Source organism: Triturus cristatus, chromosome 1_2 (genome assembly GCF_964204655.1).
Source record: "Triturus cristatus chromosome 1_2, aTriCri1.1, whole genome shotgun sequence".
NCBI classification, from domain to species: Eukaryota; Metazoa; Chordata; class Amphibia; order Caudata; family Salamandridae; genus Triturus; species Triturus cristatus.
The window spans coordinates 30,678,847-30,702,002 of NC_140580.1; the positions used below are offsets into that span (position 1 = coordinate 30,678,847).

At 48.5% G+C, this 23,156-nt stretch overlaps 1 long non-coding RNA gene across 3 annotated transcripts in view; it reads right to left on the reverse strand.

Annotated features, from left to right (window-relative positions):
• The window catches only part of LOC146866680 (uncharacterized), a 213,410-nt gene that overhangs the window by 32,814 nt on the left and 157,440 nt on the right, over window positions 1-23,156 (reverse strand). For all 3 annotated transcript variants that reach the window (XR_014965747.1, XR_014965742.1, XR_014965746.1), the window contains exon 3: window positions 15,135-15,268. This is a non-coding gene — a long non-coding RNA (uncharacterized LOC146866680). The remainder of the gene's footprint in view (window positions 1-15,134; window positions 15,269-23,156) is intronic.

The following is a 23,156-nucleotide window of genomic DNA, read 5'->3' on the forward strand; positions in this document are numbered from 1 at the left end:
CTCAGTCTCCATGGCAACCATCAGGCATTTAGGCCCTTATACTTGTCCCTCATGTGTCCCCTATGTGTTTTCATACATTTACACACAGGTACGGTGCGTTCCACGCCCTAGGGCACCCCACAAGCAGTGATACCGACCGTACATGCGCTTGTACGGTCCGGATCACAATATGGGCGCTGGCGTATGCGTACGCCACAGTAGTACGGACTGTACACGCGCTTGTACGGTCCGGATCACAATATGGGCGCTGGCGTATGCGTACGCCACAGTAGTACGGACTGTACACGCGCTTGTACGGTCCGGATCACAATATGGGCGCTGGCGTATGCGTACGCCACAGTAGTACGGACTGTACACGCGCTTGTACGGTCCGGATCACAATAAGGGCGCTGGCGTATGCGTACGCCACAGTAGTACGGACCGTACAAGCGCGTGTACAGTCCGTACTACTGTGGCGTACGCATACGCCAGCGCCCATATTGTGATCCGGACCGTACAAGCGCGTGTACAGTCCGTACTACTGTGGCGTACGCATACGCCAGCGCCCATATTGTGATCCGGACCGTACAAGCGCGTGTACAGTCCGTACTACTGTGGCGTACGCATACGCCAGCGCCCATATTGTGATCCGGACCGTACAAGCGCGTGTACAGTCCGTACTACTGTGGCGTACGCATACGCCAGCGCCCATATTGTGATCCGGACCGTACAAGCGCGTGTACAGTCCGTACTACTGTGGCGTACGCATACGCCAGCGCCCATATTGTGATCCGGACCGTACAAGCGCGTGTACAGTCCGTACTACTGTGGCGTACGCATACGCCAGCGCCCATATTGTGATCCGGACCGTACAAGCGCGTGTACAGTCCGTACTACTGTGGCGTACGCATACGCCAGCGCCCATATTGTGATCCGGACCGTACAAGCGCGTGTACAGTCCGTACTACTGTGGCGTACGCATACGCCAGCGCCCATATTGTGATCCGGACCGCACAAGCGCGTGTACAGTCCGTACTACTGTGGCGTACGCATACGCCAGCGGCAATATTGGCCCAGGGACCCTATACACGCGCTCCGAGCGTATGTACGGTGCGTATTACAACTGTCAGTGGTGACAGGCGGCACACAGACAGGAATGGAGCGGACAGGTATTGCCAAGGGTGGACACCAATGCATTGTCTGTGCAATACCACCTGTGTGTGACACAGGTGTGTCAGGATGTGATGTGGCACTTTACCCCTGAGGTGTGGGCAAAGCACATGTACGATGAGCTGTGTACACATGTCGTGTGTGATGGTGCGCATTGTACCACACATCCCCTGCACTCCTTTGACATGTGTGCATGTCGTACACACTAGTGGAGCCATGAGTCACTTGCATGTCCCAGTCACGGACACCCGCACCTGTCCCCTGATGCCAGGTACACGGAATATTACATATGACACGTGTATGGCTGCGTTGCATGCTGCAACCATGTCATGTGTGTGGCATGTCTTTCCATGATTTTGCTGTAGGTGTGTGATTCAATGTGTCAGCAGTTGCTGCTGCCAACATGTGTCTGTGTGTCGATGGGCATGGCACACTGTTCCGCACACCAGCCCACATATGTGATTTGCCATGAGGTGTGTATGTATCCAACTACACGGAGTATCAACACAAGTACATATCCACATGCTCCCTATGTATGTTCTGTCTCGACATGTACTCCTCAAAGGCAATGTGTGTGGCCTGTCCTATTCCTATGACATGTGACCAGTGCATATCGCATCCAACTACCTGTCTGTACCATACGCATACTACTTCTGCACATGTGTGGATGTCTGTGAATCCTGTGATGCGTGTGCATGTTCACTTACACTGGCCCACAGCTAGTCTCATGCCATGTCATCGTGATCTTGCCCCCCTCCGTTAGTGGCTGTCCCTTGGTAGGAGTGTAACCTGACTGGCGTTCGTGTCCAGGAACTGTGGCACAGACCTGACTCACAACGTGGCATATGTGTATTGGCTGTGTAACATGTGCTCAGTGCATTGACGATGTTGTTGTACAGTGCTCACTCTTAGGTGTTCCTTCCATTTCACTGCAGGGCTCCGCCTCTCCCTCGACGTATGCCAGACATTGCTGCCCTGCATGAACGGGACTGTATACGCCGCTACAGATTCAGCCAACGGTTGATTGATGAGTTGACTGGCCGGCTGGAAGCACAACTCCTCCCGCGCCACAGGTATCCAAGTGCACTGACACCCAAGTTGAAGGTGATGGCAGCCCTACATTTCCTTGCCACGGGTACGTTCCAACATACCATTGCTGATGTCGGGGGCATGTCCCAGACGATGTTCAGCCGTGTTCTGCATGATTTCTTAGAGGCCATGTTGTTTCACCTGGATGAGTACATTAAATTCCCAAATCGTGAGCAGTTGACAGATGTCAAGCGTGAGTTCTATGCCCTGGGAGGGATGCCCCATGTCATTGGGTCCATAGATGGGACACATGTTGCGTTGGTACCACCACAGGCACAGGAGGTGGTGTATAGGAATCGCAAACATTATCACTCCATTAATGCCCTTGTGGTGTGTCTGTCCAACATGGTGATTTCACATGTCTGTGTTCGCTTTCCAGGATCAGCACACGATGCCTTCATCATGAGGCGTAGCAGGGTGCCAGAAATGATGCTGCAGCTGCGGAACGAGCGAGCATGTATTGTTGGTGGGTAGACTCTGGCAGTTCAGTGTTTGGCGTCATCTTCCAATCTCACTGCCTGTGCTGACACACTTCTGTCCATGATGTTTCCTTGTAGGGGACGCTGGCTATCCCAACATGCCATGGCTGATGACGCCTGTCCGCAACCCCAGCACGGCTGCCGAGCACCTCTACAACAACGCACATGGGCGGACCAGGAGAGTCATTGAGAGGACGTTTGGACTTCTGAAGAGCCGATTCCGGTGCCTCCACAAGACCGGCGGAGCACTCCCATATGCCCCGGTGAAGGTGTGCAAGATCATCATCGTCTGCTGCATGCTGCACAACATGGCAGTGGAGGAAGCTGTTCCACTCATACTGGATCAAGATGACCAGGACCATCCACCCGTGGAGGATGAAGGGCTTGGTGACGGGGCAAGTGATGTGGAGGAGGAGGAGGCTGTGGAGGACATGCGGAGTCGGCTCATACGCAACTTCTTTGCTTAGTGGTGAGTTCCAGTGTCTGAGTGTGCACGCATTGGGCCGTGTGTGGCATGTGTTGCAATGTGTGTGTCCATCTGCATGTCTGCCAAGTGAGTCAGTGGTGTGTATTGAAGTGTCACTCAAGTGATGGCGCAATGGAAGGATGTTGTCTGAGGGTCATCATTGTCACCTGTCATGTTAACAACATGATACGTGTTAAGTACATGCTTGCGGATGTGCTCCTTTGTGCTGAATCCTTGTGTGTCTCTCTTCCACAGGTCCATGTGCATGCTGTCTGCTGGTGGCATTGTTGTGCTCCTGCTACTCCTCATGAACACAGCGACATGTGCTGATTCAGCGTCACATGCACGGGCAAGTGTTGAAATCTCCTCAGGGTAAGGGATGCCTCACGTCGTTTTGGGTGTGTGAATTGTTTGTAGTCTGTGTGCACTTCTCCGGTTCATGTGTGTTCCATTTGCATACATGGTGATCCTACATGGGGAACATGACATGGGGCAGGCTTCACCTGGAGCCATGGTCAGACTTGGTGACTGTCATGTGGCAGGGGATTGGGGATTGTGATGAGGCCATCATTGTGTGTAACACTGGCCTCGGAAACATACAGGTTGCACCGGGTTGACATGGTGTGTGATTGCCCCATCAGGGCCTCAATGGTGTATAGCGGCCTCTCCGTGGCAGCAGGGGGTGTTTAGCTGTTATCCGTCACTTGTGTGCCAGGTCAATGGGATGCCAGCATCTGTGTTGCAATGGGGGGTGCCAGTGTTGCTCCCACATGTACATCCACATGACCTGTGTATGTGTTGACAGAGTATCATTGTCATTCCAACACACATGACTAATAAATTTGTCCCTCTGTCTCCAAGGTGCCTCTTCCCTGTCAATGGTGCCCTGTTGCCACTGTGCGTGCCGCAGGTCTGGCATAGTTTTCATAGGTGGTGCATATGTGTCTATGTGTAGAGTGACAAGATGCTAGGGGTTTGTCAGGGAGTGGGAACTGTATTATGCACAAGATGCACAGTTCCATCCACCTCAAGGCAAGAGAGACCATCCCCCAGGGAAACTACAACATCTGTGTAGAATCCTACCCTGCAGTCTACGGACATGTGCCTCACGACTCCCATGGTACTTGTCCATATCCGGAGTGCATCTGCACAGCTCTGCTACTGCGTCGGGCAACCAGGCCACATCAACGTCCTAACGGGATGGGGGGAATGTTTCACAGCCAGCTGCAGGATGACCTTCTAGATCCACGCCCACACTCATGATGCAGCCCACAACCCCAACACAACCATGTGGCACAGTGATCCTAAACTGCATTCTGGCATCTCCATGCATCCAACCTTGGCCTAGCCACCATTCTCAACATCCGCCTGACGCAAGCATGCTGCACATTGTAGGGACACATGTCTAGACATACCTGGGAGCGGCAAGCCAGGTCACTCCACATGATCCCTGACCTCTGCGCATGACTGTTGCTCCCCTGAATGTGTCTGTTGCCACAGTTGTGCGGGAACCACTCAGCTGGTTGGGCCCAGCACAGGTGAGTTTGGTACTCCATGTCTGTATCAGATGAGACATTGGGACCCATGTGTGTCCTGGGCAAGACTGCGACCCCACGGTTTGGATGGTTGGAGTTAATTCTGAGATCAGGCATGCTTTGACTGTACGACACACACATGTATTGTAATAATGTAGAATCACGGCATCATCTTGTAAGTGTGATTCATTTATTTGTGGTGGGGTACGGGTTTGTGGGGATGACAAGAGGTGCACAGCGGGAGTGTAGAATCCAGAGTTCACTGGGGGAGTTGGTATCCTTGTCGTAGCAAAATGTCAGAGTCCATGCCACAGTCTTCGTCAACATAGGTCAGACAGTGACCAGCAAGTCCATGTGGCAGAGAATGTCATGTGCTGCTATTGGGCCAGAGGGCCAGGTGCCAGGCCAGGTGACCTGGGAGATGGTGATGTTCTGCTGACTCTCACAGTCTTTTTCGTGGACGACCCACCTTCCTGCGGGGACCCTCGGAAGCAGTCCGTGACGATGTCTGTGACGCTCCGTCGGATGAATCCTCCTCCTCCTGATCCCTCCCTGTGTCTGGTAATGGCCTTCGCCTGGTGCCACAGGGAGGGTTGCCCATGTTGTCGGCAATCCGACGGAGTACACCGGTCATTTGGGTTTGCACCGCCACGAGCTCAGCCTGTCTATCCTCCATCCTTCCTTGGTGTTGCAGTTGACAGGCATGTTGCTGGGACTGCAGGGTCTTCATCTCCTGGAGGGTCCCCTTGATGTCATTGAGGGTGGACGCAATCTGGTCCATGCCCCTGGTGTCACGCCGGTATGTATCCAGGATGTTGCTGACCTGGGACACTACCGGGTCCTGAGCTGCCTGGTCAGGTTCGCGCCTCCGCCGTCCTCCACTCCCGCCACCCCTGCCCACGTGCACCTGGCCTGCCGTTGTGGGTGCATCGGGTCTCCGGGACCCCTGAGGGATGGCATCTGCGTTGCCGCCTGCCTCCTCCTGGGTGCCCGGAGGACCGTGTCCCTCCTGGGCAGACTGGCTGGGTGGTCGTGTGCGGGCAGGGCTCCTGGACGTCTCCTGGGATGTGGCAGGAATGGGGGTGGTGGTTGGCACAGTTGTACCTGACGCAGGTGCTGCAGGTGGTTGGACACCAGAGGGGCCAGGTTGGTCTGGGTCATCCACGGAGTGGTGAGAGTCATCGCTGGCGGTGGGGTCATCATCCCGCGGAGCCTGGTCCTGTGTGACTTCCCCCCCAGTGTTGGGGGGTGTTCGTCGACGTTGACCTGTGTGTGAGAGAGACAATGTTAACAGTGTCACATGTGGCATCCATGTTGCATGCATTTCTGATTTGGCACTCTTCCTCTGGGTAGTTGGATCTGTCCTGCATTCCTCTCACAGTGCACTTGTGCATGGCTATGTCCCTTGGCCACAGCTGTCAGGGCTTTACGCATGTGTGAGACACAATCTTAGTTGATGCATCTATTTGGGTACACAGTCAGCAGTGTGGTGTGCGGGCGTAGCGAGCCATGCAGAGGCGCCTTACGTGTTGCACTGTACGTGGCCAAATGGTGTTTTGGCAAGGCAATTTGATGTTGCAGGTAGGGGACTGAAGCATTTGTGACAGGGTTCTTACCGACACGGTGGGTGGGTATACTGGGTGTGTGGTTAGGTCTGTGCCTGCAGCACGGATGGACTCGTGCACAGATTGACACATGGACCGGTCTTCATCTACGGAAGGGGGGGTTGAGGCACTGCCAGACCTGGTCTGCATGCACACAGTCCACCGGCTGACGAGTGGACATGGCCACACCACCCAAGGGTGATTTAGTCTCCCTGTGTCTCCCTTCCTCCCTCCCTCTGTCACCCTCCTCCCTCCCTCTGTCGGTCTCCCTCTGTCACCCTACTCCCTCCCTCTGTCTGTCTCCCTGTGTCCCCCCTCTGTCTCCTTCCCTCTCATTCCCCCTCTCCCTCCCTCTCTTTGTCACTCTCTGTCACCTCAGGCCAGCTTCCTGGGCACACACAGTTAGCCGGTCTTTGAATGGCCATTGGCTTGTTCATGTGAGTTAGTCCCTGTTCTCCGGGCACCCATTGGGCAGTGTGTCTGAGTGTAGGCTGCTGCTGTGGCGGTGTGTGCTGAGACTCTATCAGAGCGATGCATCTTCATTGTCTGCTGTTATGTGCAAATTGTGCCTTCAGACCCATGGCATCCTGCATGGCAGCCATCATTTGCAGGCAAGACAGTACTGTGTGGGTACACACAGTTTGTATGGCTGTGCCCTGGGCCATATGGGCTGAGGGCATTGTTGTGTGCTTGTGAGTTGCTCAATGTTAGTTTTGCTGCCCCCACTCCCAGCATCGACCACATCCTGTGTTGTGTTGGTGTTTTGTGTGGCCTGTGACTTGGCATGGCCCTGATTGATGCATGGGGCATGGAGGTGCCAGTGGCATGTGTGTGTTTGTGGAGTGTTGTTGTGTCCGGTGGTGGCTTGGGGGGGGTGGCATGCATGATTGATTGTGTATGGCATCCCCCCCATGTGAGGTGAGTTGTTTGTGTACTCACCAGGGTCTGGGAGTCCTGGCAGTCCGTGTAGTCCCTCCACCGCCAGCGTGGACATCACCTTCTCCTCCCAGGGATGGTATAGTACCGGTCTGGGGGGCGGCCCTCCTCCAGTGATGTTCCCCTGGTTGTGATTGTCAGTCATCTTCCTCTTGACCGTCCTCCGCAGATCGTACCACCTGGATTGGCACTCGTGCCTGGTCCTTCTGGTTGTCCCAACAGCATTCACAGAATCGACGATCCTCTGCCACATGGCGGTTTTTTCGGATATGCTGGTCTGTCTGACCAATGTCCCAAAGAGCTGTGGCTCGACTCTGAGGATTTCGTCGACAAGGATCTCCAGCTCCTCCTTTGTGAACTTTGGATTCTTGGTGGTGGACATGGCGTGGGGTGTGGTTGTGGGGGTGTGGGTGTGGATGGCTGTGGGTGTGTGGGTGTGGTAGTGGAGGTGTGTGTGTGAATGTGATGAGGGGGTGTTTGTGTAGGTGGTTGTGTGAAGGTATGCAAGTGTGAGGTTCAAGTATGGTGGTGTGGGTCGTCTGTGGGCTCTGGCAGCAGTGGGTCTGTTGCAAAGGCTCATGGTTTGTGTGTGTGGTCCATTTTTATTGGTCCATTTGTGGGTGTGGCTGTGTTTGAAATTTGTGTGGGTGTGTTATGAGGAGTGATTGAGTTTTGGGCCTCTGTTTGGCAGTTTGGCAGTTGCAGGTGAGTGTATGTGATGTTTGTGGGGTTGTTGGGCCTGTTTGGTGGTGTGGGGAAACTCTACTTGACTCTCCTTGTGTAAATATGGTTTGTCCGGGTTCAGTACGTGTTTTTTTGGCGTCAGTACGGTCCGTACATGCACTGGTGGGGGTGCGGTCCGTACATTCCCTGGTGGGGTGGTGGTTAGGTGCGTAAATACACGGCTGGGGTGGGGGTTTGGTGCGTACATACACGGCTGGTGGTTCGGTGCGTACATACACGGCTGGGGGGGGTTCGGGGGCGTACATACACGGCTGGTGGTTCGGTGCGTACATACACGGCTGGTGGTTCGGTGCGTACATACACGGCTGGGGGGGGGTTCGGGGGCGTACATACACGGGTGGGTGTTTGGTGCGTACATACACGGCTGGTGGTTCGGTGCGTACATACACGGCTGGGGTGGGGGTTTGGTGCGTACATACACGGCTGGTGGTTCGGTGCGTACATACACGGCTGGGGGGGGTTCGGGGGCGTACATACACGGGTGGGTGTTTGGTGCGTACATACACGGCTGGTGGTTCGGTGCGTACATACACGGCTGGGGTGGGGGTTTGGTGCGTACATACACGGCTGGTGGTTCGGTGCGTACATACACGGCTGGGGGGGGGTTCGGGGGCGTACATACACGGCTGGTGGTTCGGTGCGTACATACACGGCTGGGGGGGGGATTCGGGGGCGTACATACACGGGTGGGTGTTTGGTGCGTACATACACGGCTGGTGGTTCGGTGCGTACATACACGGCTGGGGTGGGGGTTTGGTGCGTACATACACGGCTGGTGGTTCGGTGCGTACATACACGGCTGGGGGGGGGTTCGGGGGCGTACATACACGGCTGGTGGTTCGGTGCGTACATACACGGCTGGGGGGGGTTCGGGGGCGTACATACACGGGTGGGTGTTTGGTGCGTACATACACGGCTGGTGGTTCGGTGCGTACATACACGGCTGGGGGGGGGATTCGGGGGCGTACATACACGGGTGGGTGTTTGGTGCGTACATACACGGCTGGTGGTTCGGTGCGTACATACACGGCTGGGGTGGGGGTTTGGTGCGTACATACACGGCTGGTGGTTCGGTGCGTACATACACGGCTGGGGGGGGGTTCGGGGGCGTACATACACGGCTGGTGGTTCGGTGCGTACATACACGGCTGGGGGGGGGTTCGGGGGCGTACATACACGGGTGGGTGTTTGGTGCGTACATACACGGCTGGTGGTTCGGTGCGTACATACACGGCTGGGGGGGGTTCGGGGGCGTACATACACGGGTGGGTGTTTGGTGCGTACATACACGGCTGGTGGTTCGGTCCGTACATACACGGCTGGGGGGGGTTCGGGGGCGTACATACACGGCTGGTGGTTCGGTGCGTACATACACGGCTGGGGGGGGGTTCGGGGGCGTACATACACGGGTGGGTGTTTGGTGCGTACATACACGGCTGGTGGTTCGGTGCGTACATACACGGCTGGGGGGGGGTTCGGGGGCGTACATACACGGCTGGTGGTTCGGTGCGTACATACACGGCTGGGGGGGGTTCGGGGGCGTACATACACGGGTGGGTGTTTGGTGCGTACATACACGGCTGGTGGTTCGGTGCGTACATACACGGCTGGGGGGGGGATTCGGGGGCGTACATACACGGGTGGGTGTTTGGTGCGTACATACACGGCTGGTGGTTCGGTGCGTACATACACGGCTGGGGTGGGGGTTTGGTGCGTACATACACGGCTGGTGGTTCGGTGCGTACATACACGGCTGGGGGGGGGTTCGGGGGCGTACATACACGGCTGGTGGTTCGGTGCGTACATACACGGCTGGGGGGGGGTTCGGGGGCGTACATACACGGGTGGGTGTTTGGTGCGTACATACACGGCTGGTGGTTCGGTGCGTACATACACGGCTGGGGGGGGTTCGGGGGCGTACATACACGGGTGGGTGTTTGGTGCGTACATACACGGCTGGTGGTTCGGTCCGTACATACACGGCTGGGGGGGGTTCGGGGGCGTACATACACGGCTGGTGGTTCGGTGCGTACATACACGGCTGGGGGGGGGTTCGGGGGCGTACATACACGGGTGGGTGTTTGGTGCGTACATACACGGCTGGTGGTTCGGTGCGTACATACACGGCTGGGGTGGGTGTTAGGTGCGTACATACACGGCTGGTGGTTCGGTGCGTACATACACGGCTGGGGGGGGTTCGGGGGCGTACATACACGGCTGGTGGTTCGGTGCGTACATACACGGCTGGGGGGGGTTCGGGGGCGTACATACACGGGTGGGTGTTTGGTGCGTACATACACGGGTGGGGGTTCGGGGCGTACATACGCGGGCGGGGGGTGGTGGGGTGTTCGGCGCGTATGCGGGCACATGTCTCCATGGTTGCTATGGGAGTTCGGTTCGGACGGTGTTTTTTGCGTACGGTTGTGAAATGGGGAGGACGGGAGGGATCGTACTTGCGCAGTCGGACTTTATTTTTCCGCACGGTGGGTTTCTCGCCCGGGGACGTGTCGGTGACTTTTCCCGACCCGAGGACGTGTGGGGAAATCTTCCCAATGCGATTCGTATGGACTTTTTTCCGTTCGAATCGTACTTGGCAGTTTGTACGCTACTTTGACGATTCGGACGGAAAAAAATCCGGATACGAGTCGGACGGGGAATTTTTTTACCGGATCGGAATTGGCACCTTAGTGTGCATTTTAACAATTTCTTTGGCAATGCTATTGTACATGAGTGTTGGGAATCAGCTACAGCTTCCTTTTTATATGTTCACATATATTGAATTTGTACCTATTGGCCAAGTATATGAATGGTTGGGAGATTAGAGATTCCTTTTTTCGTCTCCCATAAGTAGATAATTAAAAAGGCATTTTTACATGCTTTACTCCTTTTTTATACATCTACATTGGTTACATTCTATTAGCACTAGCACTGTGGTTTTTATTCAACCTCCCGTACAGCTATCAACAATTTGACGCGATGATTTTATGAGCAGGACCCCTTTAAGAATGTTCTTTGTTTAATTATCAGATATTATGTATATAGTATACACAGTATCAGTCGTTTATTTTCGGGATTTTAACATTTCATTTATGTCTATGAATTTGGGTGCTCCTGGTCATTGTAGTGTGATGTTTAGTTTCATCATGTATTGTTATTGGCTGTTCTAGGAGGAGGGTACTTGGTGAAAGCATTCAAAAATAAAGACTTGATTATAGCGTGTCATGTGATCAAGGTCGTGTTCAAGCGACTGAAATGCGTCATGTCAGGGTGCATGGAATAAAGTCTGCACTGTTCATTTAATTTCGGCAGTACGTTGTGGTCTGTACCTGTGTATCTTCCTGGAGACTACGGAGAACGGGACGGTAACCTTTTTCATATATATACATATATATATATGCACCAAAATGCCACTCTCAGCACCTCCTTGCGGCGAACTGCGAGAAACGAACACCAGGATAAATTTGACAAGTTGTTGTTTATTTTCTCACTCATCTATCTCCGTGACGCATTTCGGGCACCAAGTGCCCTTGATCACACAAAGAGAATGCAGTACACCATACATTTTATATGCTTAGTGAAAACACCCTTTCCCCTTCATCACTTGACAGTAAACAGAAAGGAAACACTTTCAATTTCAGATCGCTCATTCACATATGTACAGATTTGCCATCTGCTTCATTATAATACATTTGTGGGTATATTACATTCTTTGTCATTACTATTTCAAGCAATCCCACAGTCATATTTGTGTGTAATAAGTAAATAACTAAATAAATAAATTATTAATTAAATATTTAAATATGCATAAATAATTAAAATATACATATTATCACACAAATATAAATACTTATGTGCAAAACATTGTAAACATATTTATATAGTAATATTTCTGCGTAAATGCTCATGTCTTACCTGAATTTACTAAAAACGTATTTTCTAACAGATGCTGTTATATCTGATGCTCTTCCAAACCTATGGACCCTTTAGTTTGTATATTTATGCATATGTATACAAGGCATTTCTATATTATTCCCTTTGGTTTTACTGAGCATTAATTTTTGATTTAAAGTGCTTCCTATATATCCTGTGCGCAAATTGTGTTATTTGTAAGGTAAAGTGCATAGTACTAAATAAATAAATAACCCAAAAAGTGATAATGCTGTGCAATTTTTCTAATATTATTCAATCGAGTGTTAAAAGCATTTTATAATATCTATTTACAATTTGTCTGCAGTGGATGAGTTTTATCAGTCCCTATTTTGAATGCCGCCATATTGGCAACTGTGTAATCATTTCAGATCTTTAGTTGTTATATAAAGTGCGGACAGCGCATCTCTTAAGTGTATTGGATTAAAATCTATAATTTACAGTTCTAAAAACCATATATTAATAATTTATTAGAAATCTGTAAACTACACTCAGTTGATCCATATAACCATCATCTAAAAAAAGTTGTGCATATCTTCAGTAGTGTTCAATCCATTGGGTGTCTCTATTAAAAAAAAAACTTACATTTACCACTCCAGTCAGTGCAACAGTAGGAAAAGTATTGGAAGCGGAGGGGTAAAAATTACTATTCCCACTCCAGTGAGTGCAACAATAGGGAGAGTGTTGGATAGCGGAGGGCTAAGAATTACTATTCCCACTCCAGTGAGTGTAACAGTAGGGAAAGTGTTGGATATCAGACGGGTAAAAATTACTATTCCCATTCCAGTCAGCGCAACTGTAGGGAAAGTGTTAGATAGTGGCGGGATAAAATTTACTATTCTCACTCTAATCAGTGCAACAGTAGGGAAACTGTTGGATTGCGGAGGGGGTAACAATAAATATTTTCACTCCAGTCAGTTCAAAATTAAAAACTAACAAAATATGAACAACTAAAATATTTTAAAAACAAAATAGAAAAATAAAAAATGAACTTACATTTACCACTCCAGTCAGTGCAACAGTAGGAAAAGTGTTGGATAGCGGAGGGGTAAAATTACTATTCCCACTCCAATGAGTGTAACAGTAGGGGAAGTGTTGGATAGCGAAGGGGTAATAATTACTATTCCTACTCCAGTCATTGCAACAGTAGGGAAAGTGTTGGATAGCAGAGGGGTAAAAATTACTATTCCCACTCCAATAATTGTAACAGTAGGGAAAGTGTTGGATAGCAGAGGGATACAATTTACTATTCCCACTTCAGTGAGTGCAACAGTAGGGAAAGTGTTAGATAGTGGCGGGATAACATTTACTATTCTCCCTCCAATCAGTGCAACCGTAAGGAAACTGTTGGATTGCAGAGGGGCAACAATAAATATTTTCAATCCAGTCAGTTCAAAATTAAAAACAAACAAAATAAGAACACAAATCTTTAAAAAACTAAATAAATAGAAAAAATATATAAATATGTTAAACATTAAATAACAAATCTATTTAATGTTAAAAATTAAAAATAAACCTAGTATAATGTTAAAGGCATATGAAAAATACCTACAAATATTATATTAAAGAAAATAAAAAAAATTATTTTCAAACAAATATTTTTAATTAAAAATTATTTAGAAACAAAAACATTCATTATTACATAAATTAACTTTTTTTTATTTCCTACCCTATAACACCACACAATTCACATCTCAAATCTAAATTTTAATGTACTTCCATGATTAACATAATTGATTACCAATTATAGAAATATTTTTAATTAAAAAACAAATTAAAACTCATAAAAATTAATAAACTTCACACACTTTAAGCCTATAATCCCCACAGCCCACAACTAAAATTAAACTGTAAAAAAAATAATTACCCAATTAAAACTTATTTTCAATTACAAAACTAAAAGTAAAATGAATTTACTCCCCGCCCTTAAAAAGTAAAACCCACACAAAAAAATAAACAATTACCCTAATTAATTATTAATTAATTAGTATTAAATAACAACTAATTATTAATTAATTAAACATAAATTAATTCCCACCATTTACCCCTATAAACCCCACAACCTGCACCTAAAATTAATTACACAATTTTCATGATTGGTTTTTAATCAATTAATTAATATAAATTACCAACAAATTATAAATTAATCAAAATAAATTACTTCTCACAATTAACACTATAAAATCTCAACTAAATAAATATTAATAAAAAAAATAATCATTAATTTATTATAATTAAGTTACTTCCCACCATATTCCCCTATAAACCCACAACCTGCTATGGAACTAAAAAATGCAAAATGTAATTAAAATAAAATTGATAACTACTAAAAAGTGAACACATATATCAAAAAACATAAACTATACTTATACAAAAAAAATACATCACATACATTTAAAATGGGAACTAAAGTACATAACACTAATTCAAAAATCGATATTTTAAACGAGTATATTTTTGCAAACCATAGTAATTACTTTTATATTTTTAAAAATTATATTTCCTACTTTAAATTTGATATTCTTTTCCACTATATTCTTGCTGTCGATATTTCTGTGTCACAATATTTCCAACTCGATATTTGTGTAAGACAGCATTTCCAACTCAATATTCTGTCTGAATACCCTGCTATTCAGTGGCAGTGCGCTTTATAAGTGTTCAATTCTTTTAATAAATTAATTCATTTTCCATAAAACTGATCTCACAGAGATTGAATAACGCCAGGCTGCCAAAAAACATGGCGTGAACTAGTTAAGAGACTTTTAAGGATTTATTTAGGGGTAGCTAACACTAATGACTTAAGAAGGTCCAATAAGATCAAGCTCTGAAAGGAAAAAAAGTAAGAAGTAGGAAGAAATCTTTGGTGGTAGGCACCATCAGTGCTTCATCTGAAGTCAAGGTAAGGATGCTGCAAGCAGCTGAACCATCCCTGTCCATCCAGAGGCCCACAATGGGAGTGGATTTGCACTCCTTGGGTTCCTTTCCTTCTGTCAGCAAGCACAAAACAGCAAGAGCAGCTGGCGGAAAGGACAGAAGGGGATGGCCCGGAAATCTGTCAGTGTTGATGTACTTACTTGGATATGAGAATGTAGCATTAAAATAATAAATTATGCACATAATGTTAGACGGCAATAATTATCTTACAGTGCCATGGAAATGATGTGAAAATTGTGAACTTACAGTCATCTGGCAAAGAGGTACTTACATTTATGTTGTACTGTTGCAGTGATCTGGCAACAATGCACTTAATGATCTGGCAATGGTGCTCTTTGAAATGATTTGACACTTCAACTGTCATGCAGCAGTTTTGTTCTTCCATTGCTCTGTCAATGTCATGCTCTGTGAATTGGAAATAAGACTCTTAAATTACTCCAGAAATGAGGCACTTAGAGAAAGGCACTTACAATGAACTAGGAACGATGGGGTTTCTTTACAAGCCCCTTGTGCCACTTTTGCGTAATTATTAACAAGGGAAAAGTGATGTAAGGGTGGTATAGTGATGTGTGAATGGCATAATGATATCCCCGTGCTACCATTAACAGGAATTGACTTGCTCCATTCTTGATATCGCTGGGCGGAGCTATTTAGTGAGTTCTCGTAGTGCACATTTATACTTACATGAAACAACAGGACATACCATAATCTGGTGATAGCTCAGTGAGTGGCACACCGTTCAAAGAAATAGCAGTTTACAGGTTGAATCCCAAAAACAGCGAGGATGTTTGTGAGTCAAGAGCTATTACCGAGACTACGGATACAACATAATCCCTTTTAGCTGTCTTACTCATACCATTATGGATGCAGAAAGGTTATGCATGTGAGCCCATGTACACACACATACACACACACACTTTTTCGCAATAGGGCAGTAACCATTAAATTGTCTTCCTGGTATTTTGCAGACTCTGGCCCGCAGGTTATATACATAAATGACATGCTTTTTGAGAGGTCTTTTGAATGTGTTGCACTTGTACATCAGTATGCAGAATTTTAAACATAATGGGGCAGATTTACAAGAAACTGACGCATCTGTACAGATGCGTCAGTTTCCCTGCTCCTGCGAGAAAAACCCTTGCGTCACCATAGATGCGCTATATTTACAATATGGCGCACTATGGCGCAAGGAGTGACAGATGCGTCAGAAATTCTGACACATCTGCTGATGGAAAAGTCACGCATTGCTGGAGTCGTGTCTCAAGTACGAAGCAACTCCAACAATGCATGTTGCAGCCTATTCCCAATACATTGCGTCAAGCCTTATGCCTGCTTCAAGCAGGCGTAAGGTTTTGACGCAGTGGCATCCTAAAAGTCACGCAGTGAAATTTTGTAGATTTCACTGCATCACTTTTATGAGGCTTCCCTGCATGGTAACGCCTACCCTGCATACATTATAACTGACGCAGTTATAATATCAAGCAGGGCTTTACAACGTGATGCATCTCCCTAGATGCGTTGACGTTGTAAATTTGCTGCATTTTTTCCAACACCGTTCGGCAGTGCAAAAGTGTCGCAAGGGGCTTGTAAATCTGCCCCACTGAGGCATCTTCAGTACTGTGCTACAAAGATGCACTGCAATCAGGGTAGAGATGCACAGCAAAGAGCTGTAGGGATTTCTCTGTACTGGTATACCAGGGCATGGAGCACCTCAGGATAGCGGTCCCATGTGCCTAGACTTGTGTGTGTCTGCCTCAATTAGGAGATGCCAGGGTTCACTGCAGATGAATGGGTACCAGTGCACTAACAGAGGTCACTGAACTGCTCATTACTGGGCTGTAAATGTATTCTGTGTTCCAGGAGAGAGGTATTGTGTTAGAAGGCTTTGGATATTTCAGTATTTGGAAACCAGGGCATGAGGAAAATCAGGAGAGGTGTATCACTAGGGGTTGTATATGTCTTAGTACTGCGCTGAGGCATTCAGAAAATGCAAGTGGGCTTTTAATCATGCACTGAGACATCAGAGGCTGTGCATCTTTTACCTGGGTATGTCGTTACTGTTTGCGACATGATATCTGCAACTATGTTAGATGTGCCCTAGCCTATCATTGCAGCACACTAGTTAACATATATGTGGTTGCTGAACAATAGTATGTCTGCTTCGGTGACTTTTTAAAACATTTATCTTGCACATATTGTAGGTTTTGGTCGGTGATGCAACAAGCCAGGCAGAACCGCCACTCTAGAGAGGTTAAGCTAGATCAACTGGGATAACCTGTGCTCACCCTCTGGTAGCTTCACGCAGATCAGGCAGGCTTGTTAAAATAGGTGATGTGTAAAAGTATTTGAGTAACACACACATACACAGTAACAATGAATACACCACAAAAAGATTCTACACAAGTTTAGAAATATGAATTATTATATTCTGAACAAAGCAAGACCAAAACAATTCTGAAAAGCATTCTTGATGTCCTCATTATTCATAAACAATACCCCTGTGTTATTGCATTTTACTTATTTTATAATGTTTCTCACTTGATCTATCTCAGTTTTCCAGGTGAGCAATTTCCCACAATTTTCTCCATATTCAAAGTGAGATATTTTGCTAGCCTCCCAGAGAGAGGTTTGTAGTGATTCTTTCTCTTCATCACCCAATACACTGACCAATTTCTGTTCCAGGGCCTGAATCTGAATTTCTAACTTTCCTACCTCTGCAATGGATTTCTTCCTTTTAAACGATAGCATGCTGATAATTTCCCCTCATAAAAATGCCTTGTAGGAATCCCAGACCACCCCAACAGGAGCACTATCTAAATTAATGTTGCAGAATTCCTCACTTAACAAACGAATGTCCTACTATCCAAAGCACTTGAAAAGAATGGTATATATGAGATGCAAAGACACAACATAACACTATCAGCAATCCCACTGTTCCAACCTCCCATAACGCTGAAAGCAATACGATGTCCACCTACACAATTGCATAATCCTGCCCCTGCACCATCCCTGTTGTGCCACTTCTGTCCCTGTTGTGCCACTTCTGTGTCCACCCCAATCCCAAATGAATGTGTGCCATATTGCCCCTTCAGCTGCTCTGGTAATCGCCCTGAGTTTGGTTTCCCACTTCACTGGGCATAGGCTCAAAACTGGGAATGGCTGCAAAACTACGGTCCTCCCTTTGGCTTTCTGATCGGTCTTGGAATGCTGAATGTGCAACTCCAAACCGTCAACCCTGCCCTTAACATCCTCCCATACTAACCCTGGTACTCCCCCATGCCTCAACATTTCAGATACTCTGAATGCCCCGAAAAACATCCACCACATTAGTGTTGAGAACAGAAATGTCTCCTCCCTGCCATTGGATAAACCTGGTACAACCCCAACAACTTTTCCTGAGAGTTGCCTTGACAATGGCCTCTGAACATGGGGTTGACGACCCCGTTCTCTCGCCCAGCCCTCCAACATTTTACTCTCCTGCTCCCTGGCTTTGGGCGCTTAGCCCCACAAGAGCCTTTTTTCTATCAATGCTAGTATGTGCTGAACTACATCCTCCTCTATGTGCCAGATCTCTGACCTCTGCCTAGCCCCATTATCCAGGAACCCTTTCCAAACCTGCATATATGTCCTTATAGTGGATTCTGCCAGAGACCCTAATATCAACTGAAGCATCCTTTCTCCCTGTGTTCCACATTGCTGGCAGCAGCGGGTAAACATCCTTTAAAACTCATGTGTAACAACGCATGCCATTACCCCGCTTTTGTTACTCTGCAAAATCTTTTACAATACAGGGCTTTACACTGCAAACCATTACAACGCATTCCCCAACTCCCTGGTGGAGTTAGAATAGCAAATTGCGATGTAATGGGGAATGCGTTGTAATGGGTTGCGTAGTAAAGCCCTGGATTATAAAAGATTTTGCGAAGTAAAAAATGCGGGGTAATGGCACGCGTTGTAAAGACGCATCTTGGCCTACGGAGATCCTCTTTCATGTCTGATGACAATCTGATGATCAGGCAGAGATATACCGGCTAATAACAAACCAAGATGCCTGCAGAAACTCCTCCCTGCCCTCACTACCCTACATGCAAAGTTGAGATGGCCTAGCAGATCCTAGACCTCCCAGACCGTCACCTTTTACTTTTCTAGCATAACGTCCAGCAACAGCTGCATATTAACTTTTTTGTCCACTGGGAGGAACGCCTCCATAGATACCGAATCTAGTTCAGTACCCATGAATGAAAGCTCTGTGCTGGGTCCAACTGTATTTTCAGGTGCCAGTGTCACCCCAATGTCCCCCATGAACTCTTAAAAACTTGCCAACTGTTGTTGACAGTCCACAGAACCAGGCTGACCTACAAAAAAGAAATCGTCCATGTAGTGCATCACTGTAGCCCTCCTTTTCTGCCAGGTAAAAACACATTGCAAGAAAGTGCTGAAGCGTTTGAAAAGCTCACATGCGATGGAGTGCTCCATTGGAAGGGCCTTGTCCACATACCATACCCCATCAAACCGTATCCCCAGCAACTAGAAAGTCTCTGGTGTATTGTCAACACCCTAAAATACGATTTTAAATCGAATTTTGCCATCAATAACCCAGGACTGACCTGTTCCACCAGTGCCATTGCTACATCCACTGACGAGTAAGATACTGATGCCCCTTCTTCCGAAATGTAATCATGTAATGTAATTTGGGGAGACGAGTTGGCTTAACGGCTAGGGCGCTCGACCTCAGACCTGGGGAACTGGGTTCGAGTCTCGGTAATGACGCTGAACATCCTGTGATTCTGGGCAAAACACTTAATCTCCCCGTGCCCAACAAAGAATGAATGTGTGTCCTCAACGTAACTGGTGCTATGTAAAGCGCTCTGATACCTGATTGGATTCGGGTCAAGTTCGCTCTATATATAAAAACACTGCAAAAATCATTGATCTAGTCCCCTTCTATCCATGACAAATATTGTATTAGCATGAATTGCCCCCTCTCCTTCTTTAGCAACATGCCAATGGGTGAAACTATCAGGTCCTGCATTGGCCATGCGCTGAAGATGCCCTCCTTCCTGCCCTCCTGTACCTCCTTTTGGAGCTTTGCCCGCAGCACCTACTTGTGTGATCTTGATGACTTCAAATTATCTACTCACTTATCTAACCTTCGACCCTCATACCCTAACTTAAAACACTCCCGAAAACCTGCACTCAACAATTCTTCATCTTCTCTTTGGTGGTATAGGGCCAACCAGTAGTCCAAGCTCTCCACCTGAATTGGCGTGTAAGCCCTTGTCCATGTTACCATGTGATCCACATCCTCCTTGGTTACCTGGTGCTTTATTACCCTGATGGTCCTTTATTTTTATTCCGCTGCCCAGTCTGCTGCCCCTGACCACTACCTACTGCTCCATAGCACTGCACCAGTGTGTGTCTCACTCCACACTTACAGCACTCATGCCAGAACTTACAGTACTCTCTCGTACACCTTTATTGAAGTGCCAGTATGTCTCGAGCACCCCCTATTGTGGCTTTGCCCCACCCCTCCTTGGGTGGGGTGTTGCTGTAAGGGCTGCTATACCACTGGGTAGACACTCGCCATAAAGATTGTCTTTCCGAATTTCTCTGGGCCCATTGCCTGGTGCCACAGATCATTGTCGATCTCTCCCTACTTAACCTCAGGATCCCAAGCTAAACACGCACAAAACTCTTCCTCATATTGTAAGCACGCCTGACCCTAATACGTGATCTGCTCCCCTCTAATCACATCCATATATGTAAATATGGACACCCACCTTTCCAGGTACTTTTTCCAGGATACACTTGTGAAAATTAAAAATGCAGCTATCCAATTCCCGATGCTCTCTGGCACCTTGGGCCACTTGGACAGCTCAAATTCCTCTTCTTTGGAACCCTCCTTCATCCGCAGCTCCCCTTGGAGCAGCTTCAGCATCTCCATATACTCCCCTTTCCATATTTTGTCACTCGTAGCCAACATTATGTGGGTGACCAAGGGTTTCGTTACCCCATATATGGAAGATTCTTAATCTTAAGTTCCTTGAACACCCCCCCCCATTGTGCACTCCTTTAGGCTCTCATGCACAGTCCCTGTCACTTCCGGCCTGCATCATCCCTGATGCTGTCTGTGCCCCGCAGGGGTCGCCTCTTTTTTTTCTTTGGAATTGTCCCCACCCCTGCATCCTTCACGTACAAACCTTTCTTCAGTTGGACATCTCCATTTTCTCAGTCTCCCCCTGCCTCGACCCCCATGGACACCTTCCTTTTGACCCTTACCCAATCATCCCCGCCACTAGTGCCCTTACCTGACATCAAGGTCAGCCTCTGCACCAGATACAGCCGCCTTACCAGCTGCAAGGGTTCCACGTTTACCATCACGCAATGCCAAGTCTCCCGATCAGCACACCCTTCCTGTAACACACTAGGCACAACATTAGCGGAACCCTCCCACATGCACCATGTTGCCACCAGCTACATTCTACTGCCTCAACTGGCTCATCATCTACTAGTTCCCCTTCTTCCAGACTCCTCCAATCAAAGTCCAACAGATGATGAGAGTCAGCACACTCCCACACGTCTGTGGGTAACCTGACTTTTGTAACCATCTGTGTAGGGTCAAAAGCAGAAAGCCCCTTTCCAGGCATTGAGAGGCACCTGAGGGTGTAATGCGCCCTCCAAGCTGGCCCCCCATCATACCCAGCCCCGTATGGCAGCCCTCATTCTCGGGGGACCCATCCGAGTTGCTGCACTGCCGAGGCCGCCCCAGACCTTTGTATGGCAGCAACGTCGCTGTCTCACATCCACCTCTAGCTGGCCGTGCTAGACCCTGCCATTTCTTCCTCTTGGTGCCATTGAGCCACATAAGACTCTCCCAAGTTTGCCCTCCGGTAGTAATGACGCGCCTGTAAAACAGAAGGTAGGCCCAGAATGCCGGGGTTAGTATCCATGCCTACCTGTTCTATGCCCTGCACTGGGACCCAGATCCAATGCCCCCATCTCCTCTGACCTTGTGGGGCTACCCTCCTTGACCCACCCTTCCCACCTTCCTGCCCCTGGCCTCGCCCCCCAAAGTGCCCCCACCACTTCGTTGGGGCCACTCCTCTACCTTGACCCCCTCAGACTACACCTTGCCCAGTGCTTTGACCCTCCATCCTAATCTCATCCCCACCATCCCCTCCTCCTCAACTTCTTCAACCCCATCCTGCTCCTCACTCCATTCCATATGGCCACCACCAAAGATGAGGCAGGCCCACTACTTGATTCTTCTCTTGTACCCTTAACGCACCACCAGGTTCCTCTTTCCCTCCTTTTCCCCCACCCTCCCTCCTCCGATAAGCTAGATCGCATACCCCATGGGGCCCTGTCCACCACCCCACGGCCAAAGACCTCGATGGAAACTGCTACTCAAATCTATCCTGGGCCTCAGTACACTCCTGAAAACCGTTGCTTCTTGCCACTCCCTCCCCCTGTCGGTCTCCATGTCCTGAGCTTCCCATGCCTCTGCTAAATCCTCCCACTCTCCCATGTCTGGCTTCCTTCTCTTTTGTGGCTCCGCCTCCTCAATGTCCCCATCTCAGTGCTCTCTCTAGCCCCCCCTTTCTCATTGCCTATATTTATCTGAAGGCTGGGGCCTAACAACCTATCTCCCTGCTGTTTGTCATTTCCCCCTGCTGTTTCCTCCTTCCTTGGGGCCACTTTAACATCCCTCTTCCAACCCATTCCTCCTTTTCTTTATTGCCATGTAAGGAGGCCGCTTCTTGTGTGGCCTCGTCAACCTCTTCTGTCCAGCGGCGGCCCTGGAGTGCCGTGAACAGGCCCCTCCCCCTCTTGACACTACAATTTGCAGTGCAGGCTTCTGTGTAGTGCCTCGTACACCATGCATGCCTCGTGCTCTCCTCATGCGCGAGTGGCCCGACTGCTCATCTTGTATTACAGCTCATTAGAGCATGCGATTACTGCCGCTACCACTCCCCCCGCTGCACGTCGCACCGGGCATGCTGATATCCGTGAGCCTTGTGTCACCAAATCCACGCTACCTGCATCAGTGAGCAGGCGCATAGCCTTCTTGACACGCTCGTCCATGTGTATGCTTTATTTTAATGAAATTACTCACTCGATCTAAAACACGATTAAATCTCCTGAGCAGCGCCCACCTTGTCACACTACCTAAAATGGTGGTGGTGTCAAGAAAATGGCTGGCTATATTGCCCCACACCAGCCCAATTGAGGGAGCCAAAAACCAGCCCAAAGACAGCCTGGGCTGTCCCAACTGCCAAAAATCCAGGGGCAC